The 21414-nt window shown below is 43.9% G+C and overlaps 1 protein-coding gene across 1 annotated transcript in view; it reads right to left on the bottom strand.

The window, feature by feature from the left end:
* The window catches only part of RGS13 (regulator of G protein signaling 13), a 361972-nt gene extending 340836 nt beyond the window's left edge, over window positions 1-21136 (bottom strand). The window contains exon 1 of the mRNA XM_086964496.1: window positions 21018-21136. The gene's annotated coding sequence lies outside the window, so the exon portion shown is untranslated. The remainder of the gene's footprint in view (window positions 1-21017) is intronic.
* Window positions 21137-21414: the final 278 nt, after the last annotated feature.

Below are 21414 nucleotides of genomic sequence, written 5' to 3'. Positions count from 1 at the left end.
AATGAACATGCATGTTCCTCAGTAACTGGAGCCTCTAGCACGATCAGAGGACAACTCGGAATTTCTTCAATAAAAGTACGTGCCAAGAAATCATGTACCGCTGCAAAAACATTCCAATGTCCCAGGACTCCATGCATCGCTGCAAAGGCCATAATCCCTCCGCCAGAACAAAACAATTCATGAGCAACTAAGGGGCTTAACAGCTGATCATAATCGGCTTCGGGAGACACCATATTGCAGAGACACATATCCAGGGCCCTTGTCGAAATCGCAGCTCAGGCAATGAAAGACAGGTTGAACGCATGTAAAAAAGGAAAATCGAAGCGATAATCCATAAACTGCACTCAATGTAGCAAGAGGCAGCACTCCATAAAAATCAAGCATTCGGTTGCAGAGCAGCCACAGACGTGGCAAATCGTCTTGCAACACAGGACCTGCATCCATTTTGAAATAAACAAAGTAATAGAAGTACGCCTGCAACCAAAGCGAGCATCAAGAGAAACCCACCAAAGAGGCTGGAAAAAATTGAATAAAACAATGCTGGGAACACACCAAACATAGTTTGAAAAGAAGTCACAAGGCCACTACTAACAACTTTAAAAAAAGTGAGCCAGCCCTGTGGTGGAGGAAGCATTAAAGATAGTGTGAATTAACTCACTAAAATGCAAGGGCAAATCCGTATTTAATAAAGCATGCACTTCTGTGCGGGTGTTTGCCACGTGAAGGACAAATGTTTCACAAGCAGATGTGAGGGCAACTTCTTTTTGAGACAAAAGAGCTCTTAAGCGACTCATCTTGTTGAAATCGGCTTTCAAGGTCGGAATCGACAGCCAGATGGAAACATCCAGCTTCCCATGTGGAGGAGGAAACGTGACGTTTTTACAGCAGACTACTCGTTCACTGACTGTAACCACGTAAGGAATGCCTGCTAACATCCCACAGCAATCCTCATTATTTAAAAGTAAATAACTACCGTTTGCTAGTATTGTGAATGTCAGTAGGATAGCAGGCGTTGGTGTACCTCTCCAAACACAGGCTAGATTAGGCGCATTTTGATTGCATGAGCCATGCAATTGGATATTCCTACACACTAATGAGTGATCCGGTGTTATTGTGCAATCCTTACCATTCAAATAAACCTCTTTTCCCTCCCTCAGGCACCTATAGGTAAAAGGAAGTGACCAAGCTTCATGGAGATAAGCGGTGCCCAGAGGTTCATATCTGCCTATTGCGTAGTACTTCCTGCAAGCTTCGAACTTGAACAGAGGGAAAGGTAATGTTATCAACCCATGGACTAGCCACACAGCAGAATTTGTCTCGACTATAGAAAATGGTAAAGGTTCTAACTTTTCAATATGTAGCATAGAAAAATTTGCATCCTTCATAGACATAAAACGTTGCTTGTCAGTCAAAAAAAAGGGCCAATTAAAGATGATGTGTTCATGTAGTGCCAGGGCACTTTTCCTGCTTTCAACGTTTGCAAAGTCAATGCAAATTGCATAATGGAAGGCAATTGATTTTGACCATGATACAAAACAGAGACATCATCTTGCACAATACCAACACCAGATGAAACAATATTATCTAAAGTGTAAATGCAGGAAGAACGCGTGTTAATGCTGTTATCTACAACTGCTAGCACTTTTTCTAAATTTGCTTGATCTGTAGCTCATAAGCGGGAAGCAGCCTCAATCTGGGACAGTTTCCAAACTTCGCTGTAAATAGAATATATCCACCTTTTTGATCTGCCAGAAGCTGGGCCCTTGACAAAATCAGTTAGATCAACATCATCTGTCAATTTAGACAAATGTAGATTAACTGACGCTAATGTGGAATGTTGGAGCCAACTCTGACATAATTTGCCTACTGAATAGGTAGTCACAGAATGGCAACTTTCAAAACGAGGATCCACTCTAACCTGTGTGTAGCCTTGAGCTAAAACCAGAAAATGATGTTGGCAAGAATCTGCACCTCTGTGCCACAGTATCCAACCATTAGGATCCAAACTGGATATGTTAAAAGAAGAATTAAGCAACAAGGTTTGCAAATCTCTAATAGATAAGTTAGTATTATTATTCCAACCGGGGTATTCTTTCAATCCTGGAAAAGTAGGAGCATTTAATTTTTTAGTAGTAGCCAATCCAAAGCAAGTCGTTTGTGAAATTGTAGAATTCAAAAACAACATATGGTTCGGGATAAGACATGCACAATGCAAAGCCTCAGTGCCTTGCACTTGCCAATTTTTAGAACCCCAAACAGATTTAAGATCAATTGTATCCTTCCACAGTTCATAGCTCCCAACAGCCAATTGGTCAAGAAAGGACTTAGAATATAGTAATTTTGTGTGGGTAAGTCTAACTTTGGAAGTATACTTCTCGGTCATTTTAAAATAAAATGCATTTGGATTTGACTGATTAAAATCAGTAAAATAGGTGAACCTGTTTAAAAGAGAACTGGAGCTACCTTCAACAGGAGCGGGGCAATGTTCCCATTGGGTATAATTAACCATATTCCTCCTGGTGTTTGCCTTATGCAGGTAGTGATTGCCAAAGTGTTGATAACAAAACAAATCACCATAATTCGTTGAGTCTAAATATAAATCCTCAGCATCAAAAGCAGCATAATATTTCAAATCGTAAAACAAAGCCTCTACGGCCTGAACATCCCAATCATCAGAACGTATATTTTGTTTAATCACATCCCCCATAGAAACCCTTAGGACAATCTGGACATTTATAACCTCTGTGGGACCATGGATTTGAAATCTGACAGCATCCCATACAATCCCATCTAAGACGGGCCAAGCAGCAATGTTTACAAAAGTCAGGTCCCTCTTCAATCTGTGTGATGAGGAATGGGCTGCCAAAGTTCCATTAATGTGTCGAATAGATGTTCTCTCCTCCACTTAGTGTCCATTGACAAGATGGAAAAAATACACCATGAATCCAATTGACATGAACAAAAAAATTAAAAAAAGCACCAACCAAATGTAGGTCGAAGGAGGAATCAAAAAATGTTTTTTAAACCATGTAGCAAAAACTGAAATTTTTTAAGGGGTCTTCGATGTGGTAGAGTCAGTGTCAAATGAAAATATGGACTCGGTAGCCAAACAAGTTTGCAAATTGGGCATCAATAAATCTGTGGGGTGAGTATATTGAGTATCATCAAGATGACCAGCAGGTGGGGAACTCAATAAAGGACTGGAAACCACAGGCATCTTGATGGCAACGTCAGTCCTGGTGTTAGGAGCCGGAGCCAAAACAAAGTGTCTCAATATAGATGGACAGGAGACCGCAAGCCTCATACTGAGAAGAGTCAGCCACATTGTGTAATTTGACATTGTCAATGGAGATGCAAGCGGAGAGCTGCGGAGGAAAGAAAGGAAACACGAAAATCGCGGGAAAGCAGGAAGCAAACAGGGGGGGCACAGAAAGCGCTTGAGCCGAGTGCACTCACCAGAGAAGCGGCACGGACTCTCCCACCTCCGGAGACAAGGCGGACTCTCAAGGCGGTGTAACAAGGTAAGCCCGCCAGACCAGCGACCCCTTGAGCGACTCGAAAAAGAGACAGGAGGACAGGCACCGGAAGTGGCAGGAGAGAAGGCGCCATTACAGGAAGTCTTCTCCGGTCCAGACGGAAGTCCGAGACCGGAAGCGGATGCACGTCAGTCCCCGAGCGCCGGAAAAGAAACAGCAGAGTGGTGAGTCGCGCTACAGCCCTGAAGTGAGGAGAGGTCCGCTAACGCCTGACAGCGCATTACCAAGCGCCGCACGCGCGCGGCGGAGGGCGGCTACTGACGGGGGCAAGCGAAGAAAGCGGGAAACGAAAACGAAGGTGCAATAAGGAATAAGAAAAAACACGCAAACAAACGGTGCAACACTGGGAAGACAGCGCGAGTGCAGGGCGAGCGCTGCACCAAGCGTGGGGAGGCGTTTTAAGGGGCAAAGTCACGAACGAGCAAACAAGCTCAGCAACAGCCTGCAACAGCCTGCCCTGCAACGGTCAGTAGACCAGGTCAGACCAACAAGGAAGCGAGCAAAGCCAGAAACACGCAGAGAGCTCGCCAAAGAGTAAGACCCCCTAAGGCCACAACGTAGCAACGACAAGGCAGATAGGCAACTAGCCTAAAGCTGTGAAGAGGTCAGAGGCTGGTAAGCGCCACAACAAAGCCAAGGTCAAGCTAGAAGAACAATAAAACACACACAGCAAGTGCATGAGAGAGTGGTGAGGTAGCAGGCGGATCAGATAACAAGCATTGCTCCAAACACCAGCCTACTCCCCAGAACACTAGACGCTAGGCAGTGAACCCGAGCTGGCCAAAACGTGAACGGGACAAGGCACACGCTGGCAGGTCTTAAGGCAAAGACCAGAACGAGGCACATCCGAGAGCCTAGCAGATACAGACTGCAGGGCATCGCGACACCAGCGTCAAAGACAACGGGCCTACCAAAGACGTCCCTAGCGGAAGGGCGACTAGGAAACGTCCTGTCAAGGAGGGGTATTGCAACAATGGCAGGCAATGAGGGTAAGGCAGCTGGAGAGCAAAAAAAGCCCAAGATTGACAACCAAGGATCGCCTCTGAAAAACAATAGGAGCGAGACGGCCACCCTCGAAGCGATCCTGCGGAGAGTAAATGAAGGGATCGAAGTGGGGAAAGATACAAAACTCAAGGTGGAGAACATGCAGCTCGAGATGGCGGCTATAAGAGCGGACCTCCACAAAGCTACGACAAGAATTGAGATGACAGAAGGTAGAATAAGTGCAGTGGAGGATGAGACAAGGGACAACACCAAGGCCATAGCCGAGCTGCAGAAAACCACGAAAGCCATACAAAAACAGCTTGCTGAGAAGGACGACAGAGCAAGAAGAGGCAACGTAAGGATCCTGGGAGTGCCGGAGGGGACAGAAGACACAGCGGGATCATGTGCAGCTATGCTAGAGGAGTTGATCCCCAAGCTCACCGTCAATGGAGATGTACCTTTTCTCTTTACGACCTGGAAGTGGTGGTAAAATTACTGTTCTTGTGCCCTGCACGCCAAGTACAGGAACAGGAGCTCGATAAGAGGGACCAAATTCTTTCTTGTTTTCGATCTTCTCTCAAACCAGTTCTCCAACTCAGGGTAGCCAGCCAACTACCGGAATCTGCAACGCAGCATCAGATGTGGAGGGCAAGCGTTCCTTTGCAAGACTGTCTCTCGTCTCTTGTAGTTTCTGTAAAACATGACAATGTTTATCTACGTCAAAGGGGGCAGCAGCGGCCGCCTGGTTTAGACCTTCAAGGTCCGGGACGAACATTTTGATACCAAAGAGCATTTTGTATGGGGTTCGCCCACCCAGAGACCTTCTAGGGAGATTATTAAGTGCACGTTGTACGCTATTGAGATGGGCTAGCCAGTTCCTGCCAGTACCAATAACCCTGGCTGTCAAAGACTGCTTTAGATCTCGGTTCATTCGATCCACAACACTATTACCCAAAGGTCTGTATGGAGACGAAAACTTGATTTGGACCCCCAACAAACTCATGGCTTCCTTGTACGCCTTAGAGGGGAACGCCGGACCCTGATCCTAATGGAAGATGCCACAGACATAAATTCCCACAAAGACACGCAAGTCTCTTATGACAGTTCGCGAATCAGCACTGTGGTGTGGCCAGACCCAAACAAAGCTTGTGCAAGAATCAACTGCAACTAAGATGTACTTATACGCAGTATCAGAGGAAAAAGGGTTGCAGTGATCTAAATAAACACAACCAAGTGGTCTATTAGAAATGTACATCTGTGTCTGTGGCGGATGCATTGCAGTCGAAGGCTTTATCTGCTGACAAGTGTCACACTGAAGGACTTAGTCTCGTGTCTGTTTGTACAGTCCCCGCCACCAGAAACGTTGTTGTAACTGAGACACAGTAGCCGAAACGCCTGCATGCGCAGACGCAACACCCTCGTGGGTAGCTGTAATCAGTGTGGACCTGCGGTCCGCGTTTGGAAAGAATCTTTCACCAACGTCCGGTATTTTCACATAAGGAACATTATCAGGACTTAAATGATAAGTATACTTTGAAGGAAACCCAGTAGGACATTATTTTCTTTCTCAGTAGTGGCAATTGCTGCCAAGATGTCATCATCAATCTTACTTTTGGAACGTGTAACTGCTGCAACCAAATATGTCGAAACTGCTGTCTTTGCGGCCTCATCGGCCACACTATTGCCAACAGCATGAACTCCCACACGTTGATGACCAAGAGTATGAATTACATACACGAGTGGCAGCTGCTCTTTAAGTTCAGCCACTCGGACCCAGATCATTTTATGTTTTATTGTGCTACCCTTGGAATCACGAAAATCATTCTGAATCCAAAAGAAAAGGTTTTTATTGTAAGAATGGACACAGTAGTAAGAATCACTCACAATGAGAGTAGTCACACCAGGATCTGCCTACTCCAATGTAAGCATCAGAGCACGGACCTCTGCCAATTGGGCGGTACAGTCCCCTAATGTCTGCGTATGTACAACATCGGACTTCAATTCATCATTCACCATGGTACCAACCACAATGGCACAAGCTGAAACGTATGCGTGCTTAGATCCATGCGCAATTTGCGCTGAACCATCAGTGTAAATGATACAGTGGAAATCCTCCAAAGGCTGCATAGTAAACGGAGCAGGATGAACAAATTCATACTGCAAAACTCTTGTGATTGCAAGGAGGCATAAAAAATGAATGTGACATCCGAAGATCTCAATTACGAAGCCCATTGTATCCACCGTGGGTGGAAAGCTTTAGAATTAGGTACACTGGCTTTCGTCACTTCCTCTAGGGCAGGATACGGGGTTACAACCAACATACGTTTTCCCTGCGACAGTGCACGTTCCTTCAGAATCGCCATTTGCACTGCTATCAAAACTTTTTCCACAGTGGAAAACCGCATTTCAGCCGAAGTGTACAAGTGTGAGTTGTAAGCGATAGGTACTGTGTCACCTTTGTTGAAAGTAAGGTATGTGAAACCCACCGCCCCAGGGATGATTCTTATCACCAGGTTGGTGTGGTTATCACAAATCAGTAAGAATTTAGATTCTAGAAGGTCAGCCTGCAAAGATTGCAAAATGGCTGAATGTTCAGGCAGCCAGCATGATTTGGTAAACGTAGGTTGCATCAAAGCATACAATGGCTTGATACGCTGGGCATATTCGGGAATATATGTACGCTCGAAATTCAAAAATCCCAGAAAGGACTGTAATTTTTTCAGTGTTGTAGGAGCTCGCAGCTGTGCACATTTCTCCAAGATGTGAGGAGCCAATCCTCAACCTTCATTATTGAGCTTATAGCCCAGGAACAAGACTGTGTACTCTGCAATGTGAGACTTTGCAAAGTTGAATTTGTAACTGAAGTCCGCAAAATTACAAATAATGCGTTAAACGCGCACAGATGCGCCCAAATTTCGTCGTCTGTGAGATAGATGTCATCCACTTATGAACATGCATCTGGGTCTACTCTCTCCAAGAGAGAGACTATACGGGCAGCAAACACACCCGGACAATTCTTATAGCCCATGGCCAGGTGTTTAAATTTGGGTTGTTTGCCACCACTTGTAAAACTGGTCCATTGGGAACTCAGACCAGACAGATTGTGGGCAAAAAATCGTTGGATATGTCAAGTGTGGTTTTGAACCGTTTACGCACAAGACCATCCACTAAAGCAGAGCCATGGGTATTTTGTACTGCACAGGTACGGCAATGCAAGTTTAAATGCTGGTATTCCAATACCAAACGGTACGAACCATCAGGCTTGGTCACAGTAAAAAGTGGATTATTCATCAGTGACACACGTTTCAATCACTCCCTGATATTCCAATTGGTCAAGGATTTCCGCAACGGAAGCTTTTGCCTCATGCCGCATGGGATATTGAGGTTGAGGCTGTGGCATAGACCGCAAGGGAATCTCGGGGTGGGGGGAGAATTTATCCCAACCACAGTAAGTATGGTACAAAGCCGGCGCGAGGGCCTTAGCCCACTCTTCTGCAAAATTCAGTGCATGCTCTTAGACACTGTGTGCGCGAAACTAGGGAGGATCACCTCCTCCCCTCTCGGAGCTGCGAGAACAAAAGGTGGGGGTCAGTCTGCCTCCGCTAACAAAATGTCATAGGTAGTTGTAAGATTTTCCCAAAATAGCCCTTTTATGGTACGTTGTATGTCACCTTCAATCAAAAGATCAATTTCAAAAAGCCTATCAGGGGGAGCTACTCTAGTAACAAATTGGTCAGTCACTGTCACCTTCAGTAGTGGACGCAGGGCTTCTCGTACTATGGTAATCTCCGCCGAGCTGTTCAACAACGTCAGTGCCCATGTCTGATTCCGAAGCTGTGTTCTCACTATCTGTGGCATATCTCGCTGTTAAAGCGGCAGCTTTCTTTTTCTGAAACTGGGGTCTCTTCTGTGAAGAATCGTCCTGCTTGCCTTTTCCGTCTTTCGGGCAGGGCTGGTCGCGACTCTGCTGGCCACCCCGACCTCTGCCGCCCCTCCACCACCAGAGGAAGAGGCCGATGTGTCCTGTAAAGAACGAGGAGAGCGTAGAACAGGAACCTGAAATCGATCAGGTGACCTAATCGTAGTACGGTCGCACAAATCATAAACGTGCTCCGTAGACGCAGGCACTGGTGATGGCGGACGGGACTCCTATTTCTCTTGCTGTTTCCCCTGTTTCTTATTTCTGTTCCAATTTAGCTTTGGAGCTTTGGGTTGAACGTCCGTTTCAGACTTCGAACCCTGAGGTTGCTTTTTATCTTTAGCAGAAAAGGGCTTGACACCTAAACTATTGCGGCTAATGATCTTATAAGCCTCCGCAATAATTTTCGGTAACTGCCAGGGTTTTTCGGCATCAGGGACATAGCGCAAGGCATTAGCCACTTGAAAGTTCACTGCATCTCCCTTTATATTAGAAAGGACAAGATCGGAAACTACGTCAAATGTGCCTACAAGTCTCATTCCCAACTCAAGCGCAGCCTCCGGTCCGTGTTCATCTTGAACACGCTTAATGACCGTCGGAAGGACAGCCATTGACAGAGTGCCGAAGCACCTCGTGCACACTGCCGCAAAAAGTCTACCCCATGACTCGCAGTCACCGGCTTCTGGTACCAAGCCCTTGGGTAAACTAATTGTGAGAATCCTTTGTTTTTCTACGGGAATCGAATTAGGAAAAACCGCCTCCAGCTGGTCAAACTTCTCGGCAAGCCAAAAAAGCATATCATCTTTATCCTGGGGACGCTTGCCCATAACCGCATTAACCATCACAGGACTAAGCTTCATTCCGCTCGGTCCAGCTGGAAGAGCCGCAACATCAGGGGCCCCGCCCTGGAAATTGCGGGCGATATATTGAACTAGGGCCCGGAAAACACTGATTGCAGAGTTATACAGGGGCCGTATTTCAGCAACGGGGACGACTCCCCGCACGAAGATGCGGGGTAAATCCAGACAAAACAGGCCAAGGAGCGCCTGGAATGGACAAAGGACCCAATCTAATTACCGTTACACTGTGGGGAAGGGCGCCATCAAACCAAACACGGTGGTGCCACGCTAAAATTGGAATCTCCTGTGTCCTATAAGGAACGTATTCCATGGGCACGGCTGTGTGAGTGTAAGTGTGAAACACCTGCGTAGCTGCATCCACTGGAGGAAACGTCACCCATGAGTGGAAAATCTCAAACGGGTAAGCATCCTCCGCACTCACCACCAAAATAACTGCCATGCCCTCCAATCCAAAGTTATAAGCCTGCAAATGATTGTGGACCACAATGTGAATATGCTGCAGTATGTCAACGTTAGCCATAGCGACACAGAGGAGAAGAGGTACAATGTAAAACAATGTAGCACAACTGGGTAGAAATTCAAAAGGAAACCATTTTGATAGATTCAAGCTTGAAAAGACCTATGTAACTATAGGTAGGTTTATCCAACACCACTGTTAACCGGGGAAACAATAGTGAAGGGGCTAAGGACTGATAGAAGTACTACTCAAGCGTCATGAAATAATACCACCATCTTTGGGCGCCATGTTGCAGGGTTTCTGCTCCTATACAGAACTGTGCATAGAGACTTGGGACCGCAGTGAATTAGGGTGTGCCAAAACTCACCTTTGTACCCAAAATCCCCTACCAGACTAGCATCAGTGTCTCATTGACTCTTCCAAAATACCAATGATTAGACAACCCAGAACATGAGACTTAGGTTACCTCAGGCAATGTGGTAAACATGAACACTCTTTCGTTATACTCTCATACCAGTTCAAAACAGGGAGTAAAAGTAGACACGTGCATGTTTGAAATATTTATTTCTAACGCTGTGTTCTCATGAGCAGCATCTTAGATAATACAAGCAGACATATTATCAGAAACAAGATTGTCAGCATAGTTACTATTCCATAAAACACAAAAGGAGAAAGCATGTTATAATGCTAAATGGAAACAGCTAGTAGGTTATTTTATATCTAGAGAAGGTCTCTTGGGATTACAAAGGCGGCCCCATACCTCTGGTATTAACAGAAATGGATCTCATCAGATTGTGCACCAGCTCTCAGCATACAAATGTTCTCCAAGTGTGTGTAATCATGCCTACGCAGTGCATTATTAAACAGCGCCAATCTCATAGGTGGCCACAGCTGTATATGTGTTATGTCTAGAACGTGCACTGATCAGTCCGAACAACAACCACTGTGTTGAAATAACCTAGAAGTAAATAATAGGCAAGATGGCGGACTGATGCCGCCAGAGCAGAGAGTAGCTGCAGAGGTCCAGCAGTGCTATGGCCGCTAGCTGACTCTTTTCGACTTTACACTCTGCGGTCAAAGCTGGGGCTGAGCGGAAAAGACACGGGGGAGCTCAAGAGGAACCGACTTACCCGCTAACGTACTAGCGTATCGGCTACACAGCAGCTTCTTGGAGGAGCCGGTGCCGGAGCCGCGCAGGGAGCCGGAGCAGGGAGCCACGGAGCGGGGAGGTGAAGGCGGAGCAAGGCAGAGGCGGAGTGAGGCAAAGCCCTGCGACTTCCGAGCACCAGAGCGGAGCGCCGGAGCTGACTTGACTCACAACACAGCGGATTTGCAGCAGTGGCAAACACACGGAACTGAACGGCGGAGGCTCAGCGTGACCGAGGAGACGGTTTGCCTGCAAGACGCGGGAAAGCTTGCGGGAGCGTGCTGGCTTTCTTTTCTTGGGTGAACCGGGCGAACCGGTTTCAGAGCCAGAGCTGGTGCCGTAGATAACACAGAAACGCAGAAAAGCTGCAGAATGGCAGAGTGAGCGGCAGAATGAGCACATGAACTGGATTAAACAAGCTAAAAGCAGAGACAAACAGAGTACTTGGATTTGGCAAATCTTCCCCTCCCAATCCCCTTTTTTTTGTGTGTATCAACCTTTGGCTTAATCGCAGACTCACCCAAAACCTTTCCACAATCTACCCACAGTGGTTATAAAAGAAGCCTGGGAAGGAAAACTGCTTTGTGGAACAAGCGGAGTGGGAGTAGCACCTGTGGCGGATGCTACGACTGCGATCCCTCGAGAACCGGGTCAGAGAGATTTTCCGGACAATCAATCTCCAGCGGCTGACCTCGAAGACCTCACAGGGGTGGACGATACTTACCCGGCTAGGCTTCCTGGCTCATTGGAAGATAGGTTTTGACTGGTCTGGCCCTACAACAACTGTCGCAACAACTCTGCCCATGATGGCACCTAAGAACCCTGTAAGGAGCACAAGAACTACAAAGCAGGCGGGAGGAAACACTGTGGAACCCGAAGTACTGCCCCCTATAACAACAGCAGCAGCAACAGTGGCGACAGTGGCAGTAGTAGTAGCGGCAGCGGATTTAATCCCAGACGGCGGCAAGAAAGGGAGCAGACAGGAGAAATCTGGCCTGAATGCTGGTAAGACGCTTCCCCGCACGCAAAATCTGAATCTGAACTCTAACCTGATCCTTAATGTGGCACCTAACAAATGCATACCAAGCCTTGCTACTACTGATTCTTTAACTCAACCGAAAGGTAAAGCTAACTTAGCAGGGGGGAGCATAATGTTATTGACACTGACACTGTTACCGACACCAACACTGATATTGTTCTAAATGCTCCTGCTGCTTCTACTGGCGGTAATGATATACAGACTCACTCAGTCACCCTGCCTGCAACTGATGATGACGCCAGGTCGCAGCTCAACACTAAAACTTTAAAGGATATAAATTCTTCACCGCCGTCATCGAGCCCCTCTACCTCTGTACCAGCAGAGGCCATAGAAGATATCTCTGATTGTGACCTGACTGAAGATGAAAAATCGATATTAGAGGTTGACCAACTACTGGGGAATGAATTGGAGGCAATAGGGGCGGCAAAGCAAGACGATCAGATTAAACCGACTGAGTAATTAGATGGGTCGGATACGGATGAGAATTATAGTGATTGTCCAGACCAGGGTAATTCCACGCCATTGCACTCAGCCAAAGGAAACACCAACGGTATAAGGAAAGGGAAAGTAAAAGTAAAAAATAAACTTACAAAAATGACGAGCAAACCAAATCTAACAACGGTGAAAATGATTGCTGAAAACAGTCCTATAAGAAAGTGGGTACAGGCAAAAGGGGGTGTTAAAACAAAGGCCTTGAGACTGTCCGGGAACAGCCCGATCGAAACAGGCACTACACCAAGGGGGGCAATCTCGGTAGGGATAGCGGCAGTGGATATACTGGAGGATGCTGTTACTGGATCCGATGCAACTAAGGAAGCGACAGGAATGGCAGGAGGTCCTCCTCTGACCTCTGACACACATATAGGGGGCTCAGGGGTAAGCATGGGCGAATTTTGCGAATCTCGCGTTCGCGAATTTTGCGGATTTGCGAACTCGCAATCCGCAAAATCCGCGAATTCTCGCGAATTCGCGGATTTTTTTTTTTTTGTGTTTGCGCGGGTTTCTGCCAGTTCGCGAGGGTTTTGTACACTTTCGCAAATTGCGAACTTACCTGTTGGGTCGCAAGTTTTGCGAACTTGTTGTTTCTACGTGTCCAGCCTGTTTGGGGCACTCTTCTTCATCACTGCCACTCTCTGTCACCACTGCCACTCTCTGACTACTCATGCCACCCTCTGGCCCACCCATGCCACCCTCTGTTTCATCACAGCACCCTCTGGTTGTCCAGTCAGTGTACATTATTGTGGCAACGCAAGCACACCTTCCCTGCCTCAAGTGACCTGAATTAATTTGGGGCTGATTAATGTGTCACAGAATATTTTTTTAGCTGGCACCTGCTTCCTTAGTGCTTCCTGATTAGTGATCTTTTGCACTTGCTAAGTGCTTTCATTGTTGCAAAATTAGTTACAACACCTGCCCTGCCCCAACTGACAATAATGAATTAGGGGCTGATTAATGGATTTGAACTTCCAGCCTGGCTCCTGCTTGTCTCCCTTACCTGTAATTCAGGACCTTTGTGGCATATGTGTAACTATTCTGAGGTTCAGAGCAGGGTCACATAATAGTTGCAACTGGCAACTGAACTCTGGAGGGGCCCCTCAGGAAGCACTACAGGAAATGGCTACTAATGATGAGCCTGAACTTTTGAACCTGGTAAGTAGTTTCAGTTTTGCTAAGATCGTATTTCTGTAATTTTGCACTTATTCGCGGGGCGCGAAGTTGTACTGGGAAGCCGCGAACTCACGCGAACAGTGCGAGCAGTGCGAGCAAAATCCGCTGCTCGCGGATTTGCGGATTTTGCGGGAGATTCGCGAATCTCGCGGATTGCGAATTTACCGAAAATCCGCAAAATCCGCGAGCGAAACGGATTTTCCGCCCATGCTTACTCAGGGGTAACAGGGGTAACTCCCCCATTAACATCAGTACTAACACCATCTCGGACTACCCCTGTGCAAGTCGCATTACCTGCATCTTCATCCTCATCTTCATGCTCATCTCTAATGGTTGAACCAGTAAAGGGCAATATGTTAAACCATATAAGGCCTGATCATACCGATAACACTCTCACTCAAAGGAATACACCTGCTGACTGGACTTTGCCTGGGGAAGTCTCTTCATCTTTTCAGATGATTTTGCAGTTGCTTAATGAGCAAAAACAGGAAACTCAATATCACTATCAACAGATGCGAGAAGATAGCAACAAAACTCAATCTACGTTTCTCGAGATGTCTTGCAAACTTGGGACTATGTCTCAGGATATGGAAGAACTACAGCAGAGGGTTGTATCAACAGAGGAAACAGGAGCTCATTCTGAAACAGTCTTGAATAGACACGAGACTCAACTCTCTCATATGCAGACCAAACTTGAAGACTTAGAAAATAGACAGCGGAGGCGGAACCTCCGCGTTTTTGGCATAGGAGAGGGAGCGGAAGGGGCGGACGCTAGAGCCTACATAGTGCATTTATTTCAGAAGGCGTTTCCTGAGCTCTCAGACTGGGACTGGGACTCGCAAGTACAACGGGCCCACCAACTCCCATTGGTTCAAAGGAACAAAAATAATCAATACCCACGACCTATTCTGATCTACATCGGTAACTTTTTACTACGACAAGCGATCTCATTAAAGGCAAGACCAAATACTCCAGTGACCACGGACTCAATTACTTTTTTTGTTAGATCTGATTTAAGCAAGCTAACTATGGATCGGCGCTAACAGCTACGACAATTTATCGACCTGATAAAAGAATTGGGCGGTCAGGCATTTCTGCAAGAACCGACTAAACTAACGGTTCTAAAGAATGGTTGAACATATTATTTCTCTGAAGCAAAGGAGGTGGAGCACATTGTAGGCAAATGGAAAGTGGAGAAAAGTGGACATGGACCTGAACATTGATATTGATATTGTAGCTGAAACTGCATAGTCCACTGCCACTGAAGTTTTTGGTTATATCGTGATGAATTACTGAATCACTGAACTTTTGAATTCACCTATTTGTCTTCTTACTTAACTTGCAGCTTAGGCTGATTCAATATTGCTTATTGATTGCTTATTGATTCAATATTGCTTATGCTTTTTTTTTCTTCTTAATGACTGTGGGATAGTATAGGTTACTTAGCTTGGTCATAGTACCGGATCCTCTGCGCTACGACTCTGCGCATGCTGCCATTACAACGGCAGCAAGGAGAAAGGGGGGGCCCGCAGGAAGAAACAGAAGGGGAGGGGGTGGGGTTAGAAAGGGGTGGTGGGGGGTTGTGGCTCAGGGGAAAAAAGCATCTCGAGGGCAAGTAAACTGATAAAAGGACTGGTTTGGAAGATAAGCAAGGCTGATATTTTTTGGTACATTTGGTATATTACAAATTCAGGTGAGACAAGTGAAGGGGGAAGTAAAGGGAAAGCACTAGAATACATCGTAATCAAGGATAGTAAAATCTATTATTTTAAATGTTTCAATTAAAGTGTTTAGCGTGGAACGTATCTGGTTTAAATAGTAAAATTAAACGGAACCTTGTGTTTGAAGAGCTCAAAATGTATAACCCTCAAATTATAGTACTAACTGAGACTCACATAGCATACAAAGATAGGAAACTACTTGAACAGCTTGGCTATGTGGTCCTAGTATCTACGAACTTTAATGGTTCTATCCGGGGTGTTGCAATTCTAAGACATAAACAACTTAGAGTAGAGGTAAATAAGTCATTGACTGATAAAGCTGGGAGATGGGCGATGGCACAAGTAATAATTGAAGGCTCTAAGTACACTATTTGTGGCGTTTATGCTTCTAATGTGGACAAACCCCGGATTATTGATCAAATTAATTTGGAACTGTTTGTGTGGGAAGGGGAACTCATTATGCTCGGAGACTTTAACTGCATTATGGACTATAACCTAGATACAACCAGAAGGGGATCTTTTCAAAGGATGCAGAAGACTAGGGCCGCAATTTTAGATCTAGCAGCAACTCATCTAATCAAGAATGCTTGGAGATATCTATACCCCAATGTAGCAGGCTACACGTACTACTCTGCCGCACACAAGCTATGCTCACGCATAGATATGGTTTGGGTCTCCGATTTTATCCTTGAAAATGGCACTGTGGTAATCTGCCCTAGAGTCACTTCCGATCTTAACCCTATTATGCTTACGTTTGAGATAACAACGGAAAGACAAGCTCCCCGTGTTTTCTCTTTCCCTAGATATTTGTTTTCAGATACCATCTTTTTAGGCCAACTAAAAGAACTTATAAAGGAGTTTGTAGAATTCAATATTCACTCTGCAGCACCAAGGATAGTATGGGATACATGTAAAGCCAGCATCCGTGGGTTTTCCCAGCAGTATATATGACAACAAAATAAGGAACGTAGGAATCAAGATGAGAAAATGACAACAATATACTTAATACGGGAAACTTATTATCTGAAGCGCTTATAAAAGGAGATGACGAGAAGGCATTACGTCTCAAATTAATTGATCTCAAATCAGCTTTAAAAAAGGTTCTTAGGAAAAAAGCATAATTAAAATCAAGAAATACCAACTAAGCCAATATGAAGGTGGGGAACAGATAGGGAAAATATTAGCATATAGAGTGGCTGAGAATCGAGCATAGACGGCCGTTAAAGAAATAAAGGGGGCCAATAATCAAATCTTTCAAGACACAAAGGCTATTTTAAACCAGTTTGCACAATACTACCAGGAACTATATACCCCGGAGAAAGAGGTGGATAATGACAAAATTAAGAACTACCTAAACTTAAATAAAGTCTTGCCTATTGACCCGGAGCAATCTGATCAATTAGCTGGGGACATTACACTGACAGAAATTAGAATAGCCATCAACTCTCTGGCATCAGGGAAAGCCACAGGGGAAGTCTCGATTCCTATAGAGCTATTTAAAACATGCGCGGAGGAATTAATACCACTCCTGTCTATAGTGATTCAGGCTATTGGGAAAGGGGAGCAAGCACCCAGGTCATGAAACTTAACACAAATCATTTTTTTCCTAAAAAAAGGCAAACCAGCTGTTGAAAGAGGGTCCTATAGACCTATATCCCTCATAAATAGCGATGCTAAAATATTCACAAAAATACTGTCTACTAGGCTGGCACCATTAATGGCACAAATGGTATCACCTCAACAACACGGCTTCATCCCTAAAAGGGACACAACGGCTCATATTAATATGGCTATTATGGCTTTCGATGTGGCGCAGATTAAGTCAACCCCACTCGGTATGATATTATTAGATGCAGAAAAGGCATTTGACCGAGTGGGGTGGGACTTTCTATGGGCCACATTACTTGCTTTTGGTATAAAGGGTCAATTCTTGAACTGGATTCAGGCACTATATGATAAACCCACTGGTAAAGTTTGTTATATGGGCAAATGCTCCTCTACCTTTCCGATTGAACGGGGGACCAGACAAGGGTGTCCTCTATCCCCTTTATTATTTGCCCTTATAATGGAACCATTTTTGATCGCACTACAAGGTAGGGATCAGATTTCCCCTTTTGTTAATGGAGCAGACTCACTCAAAATAACTGTATATGCGGAAGATATAGCGATATACTCCACTGATGTCGAAGAAGCGTTAAAGGGTATTCTAATAGAAGCTGGGGATTTCGGCTCAGTATCTGGATATAGATTAAATAGTACTAAGACTCAAATTGTTATGAACTACAGACCATCAAATCCACTACAAGGGGTATGTGATCTGGCTACATACCTGGGGGTAAAGATTTCTTCAGATGTTAATTTAATATTGGCGTTAAACTACGAGCCTCTATTAAAGGAAACAGGTATATTATTCAAGAAATGGCATAAACTACCATTAAGTATTATAGGCCAAATTAATTTAGTAAAAATGAAAATACTACCTAAGTATCTATATCTTTTTCGCTCAATTCCTCTACGGATTAAAAATTCTTATTTTAATAGATTTGACGGAATTATTAGCAGTTTCATCTGGGGGTATAAGAAAGCCCGCCTCGCTGTCTCACTCCTTAAACTTCCATTTATCCAAGGAGGACTAGGCCTACCGGATATAAAAGCTTACTATCTGGTTGCTTTCCTGACCTGTTTCCAAAGCCTAATAATTCCAGATAAAAGTATGTATTTCCACAAATTTGTGTTAGGGGAGGATGTAAATATGTTCCTCTACAAAATAAACGACCCCAACTACTTTAAACGCATTAAATTTAAGACTATACGAGTTAACATTTGGCGTTCCATTTTGGTCAAATGCAAGACTTCTAACTTTCATCATAAAACCCCACTGTGGTTTAACCCGGGTTTACCTGAAATATTCCATGATCTATGGGCCCTTAGGTGGTCGAAGTGGGTATTAAAAGCTTGGGAGATCTGTTTGATCACAACGGATTTTGCTCTTTTGAACAGCTGAAAGCTTGTTATAACATATCGGAGGGAGTCCGTTTTAAATACTTTCAAATAAGAGACTATCTGGTACGGAAACTAGGACTATTGAAAATTCAGGATTCAGATTTGTGGGACTGTATTTATAAAGAAAATGATAAAGCATGGATTAGTTTAGGCTATAAAATCTTTATCAGCCATAGAAACGACGACTCTGTCAAACTTGCAGAAAAATGTACTAGGAAACTGGGAATTGCTGTGGCTCCTAATCTAATTACTTCTTCACTAAACAGCCTCCACCGATCTATACACTCCTCCAATTTAAAATTACAATTATTCAAAACTATATGTCAACTATATTATACACCAGATAGGATTCTTAGATGGGCAAACAATAATAACTTTAACGAGCGCACAAAATGCCCAAAGTGCAATACGAGTGCAGCGGACATAACTCACATGTTTTTCTCCTGCCCACAATTAGGTGAATATTGGAATGACGTGACTGAAGTTATGTCTACGAAATTAGCTTGCTCTATTGATTTGACACCCGTAGACGTGCTTGTCGGTTATTCCGGGGGGGATAAAACTAACATTCACTTACTTAATATCGTGCTCGCATGTGCGAGATTAGTAATGGCAAGGGCTTGGATACAACACAACCCGCCGACAGTTATCGAATAGTGGAGCCTAGCTAAGGAAATTTATCATATGGAATCTGCTTTGGCTACAACACGGGGTATTCAGGCTAAGCTGAAAGTGGAAAGGATTTGGGGATTGATAATGTCATGATATTTCCCTTTTTCTTTGTCTCTCTTTATGTCTTTTGTTATTGTTATGCCCTCTTCTTGGAGATACGTTTTACTTTGCGGAAAAATTGATTATGGTTGCTTTGCTTTCTCCTTTGATGGAATAAGTGACTTTATCATGTTTTTTTCTGATTAAATGATTATGTACTTGTGCCATGAGATGCAAATAAAAATCTTTTAAAAAAAAAATAATGAAATAACCTAGAAGGCCTCGGCACTCACTGTTCAGACTAAGCTTACCAAGCAAGGCTGGTAATATAGCAAAACATGTTATTCTCGTGTGAAGCAAAACACTCTGCTAAACTCTAAACATTTAATAAAGTGTGTGCCGTGTGCAAAAGGCTGCAGAAAGGAAAAATGGTGTTTAAACTTCTAATAAGCTCATGTCAACTTAACACTGTGTGAATGCAAGGCTCAGCATTGAATGCTTGATTAATGGTATTACACAAAATAATATGTTATGCTGGTTTCAAGAGATATCTTTCACTCTTTGTAAAAAAAAAGCACAGCAATTAGGCCCAGGAGAAAGTTAAATTACACTAGGACAATTCAAGTAATTTGGGGAATTTCGTGTTATGCTTGTTACTTGAAATTCCCAAATTGAAACCATTACTCCATATCTCCTAACTAAACAATGTTCCTGGTAAAGTTTTACAGCAAGCTCACAGGAATAATGAGATTGACGAGAACATCAGAGGATGCTTCTCCCACCACTTCTGTTTTTCCTGTTTTTTTTTCTCACAAAATGTGTACTTGCAACACAAAAAATGATGGGAGGATACATTTCATACTAAAATATAGCTCTAAATGATAGATTTGTCTTATTTAGCATCATTTTGCACATTTTTTCAGAACTTTTGCATATTCGTGTGAAAAGGAAATTGTGCAAATGTCACACATTCCCAAAGGAAATATGTTTTTACTATTAATGCTCACAAGATTACAATCAAAATGTATTATGTTAAAAAATACACAAATGCCTTCGGGGTAACAGACCGTTTCTTGATATCCCTAAAACACAAGGAAGAATTTTGAATATTCACAAATGATGTTGTTAAAAAAGATTATATTCAAGAATTGGAGCTACCCTTCTGTAGTTCTTTTCAATGTAAAGAAATCTGTGCCTTGACTAAACAAGATATTCTAATAATTTACTGATGTCGATATAGGTCACCTGAAACCCAACTGTAAGAAAAGAGTCCAGCCTGGATACGGTCTCAGGTGATTAGTGAGCTATACAAATCACCAGAACAAAACTTATTATAACATAAAATAGCATAGCATAATATAACGTCCAACAATTGACTGATGTAATGCCAATAAATGTGAACGCCAGCTTCATGCGGTCACAATAAATATCCCTTGGAGTTTAATAAATTACAATGTATTTTTTGCAAATGAACGAACAGTATCACAACGACACTCTCTACAAACATAATGACCCACCAAAAAATTATGTTTTAAATAAATAAGTTTGTAAAAAAGATGTTATACTTCACGCTAGCTCAGACGAAGAGCAAGTGAATCATATCATCGCTTGTCAAAAACAAAATGGCGTCACAATCAAGTGCAAACCAAACAACTCACAGCAGAGTTATGCAAATGGTATCAAAATGCAATTCCCTGGAAAGAACTTCATTAATAACTGTACCTTGATTTTCCTGTTTGGTGTGACTCAATCTTCAGCCTTGATTATGAATATAATGCAGTCCTTCAAAGTTTCCGACAGAACAGAAAATATATAGAATGGTTCTGTTGGTTCAGTGAAAAATGTAGGCGCCGCCAAGACAGCACTTGATAGAAAAGCTGTGAGACCACTACAAACATTACCAGATAGGCATACACAAAGGATGTTTAAAAAGCACAACGTTTATTACGACGTGAAATGTCAGCAAACAAACCTGTGAAAAAGCCATGTGATCAGGCGTGTTGACTCCTCTGGCTCTGAACACCCTGGTTCACCTCATCCTTCTGTGAATTGTTCCGTGTAGCAGTCCTGCCTATGTGTGCTGAGCTTCGCCCTTGTTCGGAAAGGGCTGGACAACATCAAGCGTGTCTTCACAGCTGGAAAGATAAATACAGTTGTAACTACAACACACTGAGCTTCAGACAGTGCTGAGACACTTGGTTTGCTCAGGGTTGGACACATTTGCAATCTATATTTTATTGGACACGTATATCAGTTGCAGAAAGTCCGGGTTGGGCGTTTGCCTAGTTTTTTTTCTTCCGGTTTTTTAGAACCAAGGGCTGAAATAAGCACAATATATGGAAACATGTCCACTCCTTCCCATGCCCCTT

The sequence above is a fragment of the Lissotriton vulgaris genome, chromosome 1_1, assembly GCF_964263255.1.
Source record: "Lissotriton vulgaris chromosome 1_1, aLisVul1.2, whole genome shotgun sequence".
Classification (NCBI taxonomy): domain Eukaryota; kingdom Metazoa; phylum Chordata; class Amphibia; order Caudata; family Salamandridae; genus Lissotriton; species Lissotriton vulgaris.
The sequence above is the reverse complement of the archived record's forward strand: the minus strand, read 5'-3'. Positions and strand labels throughout refer to the sequence as shown.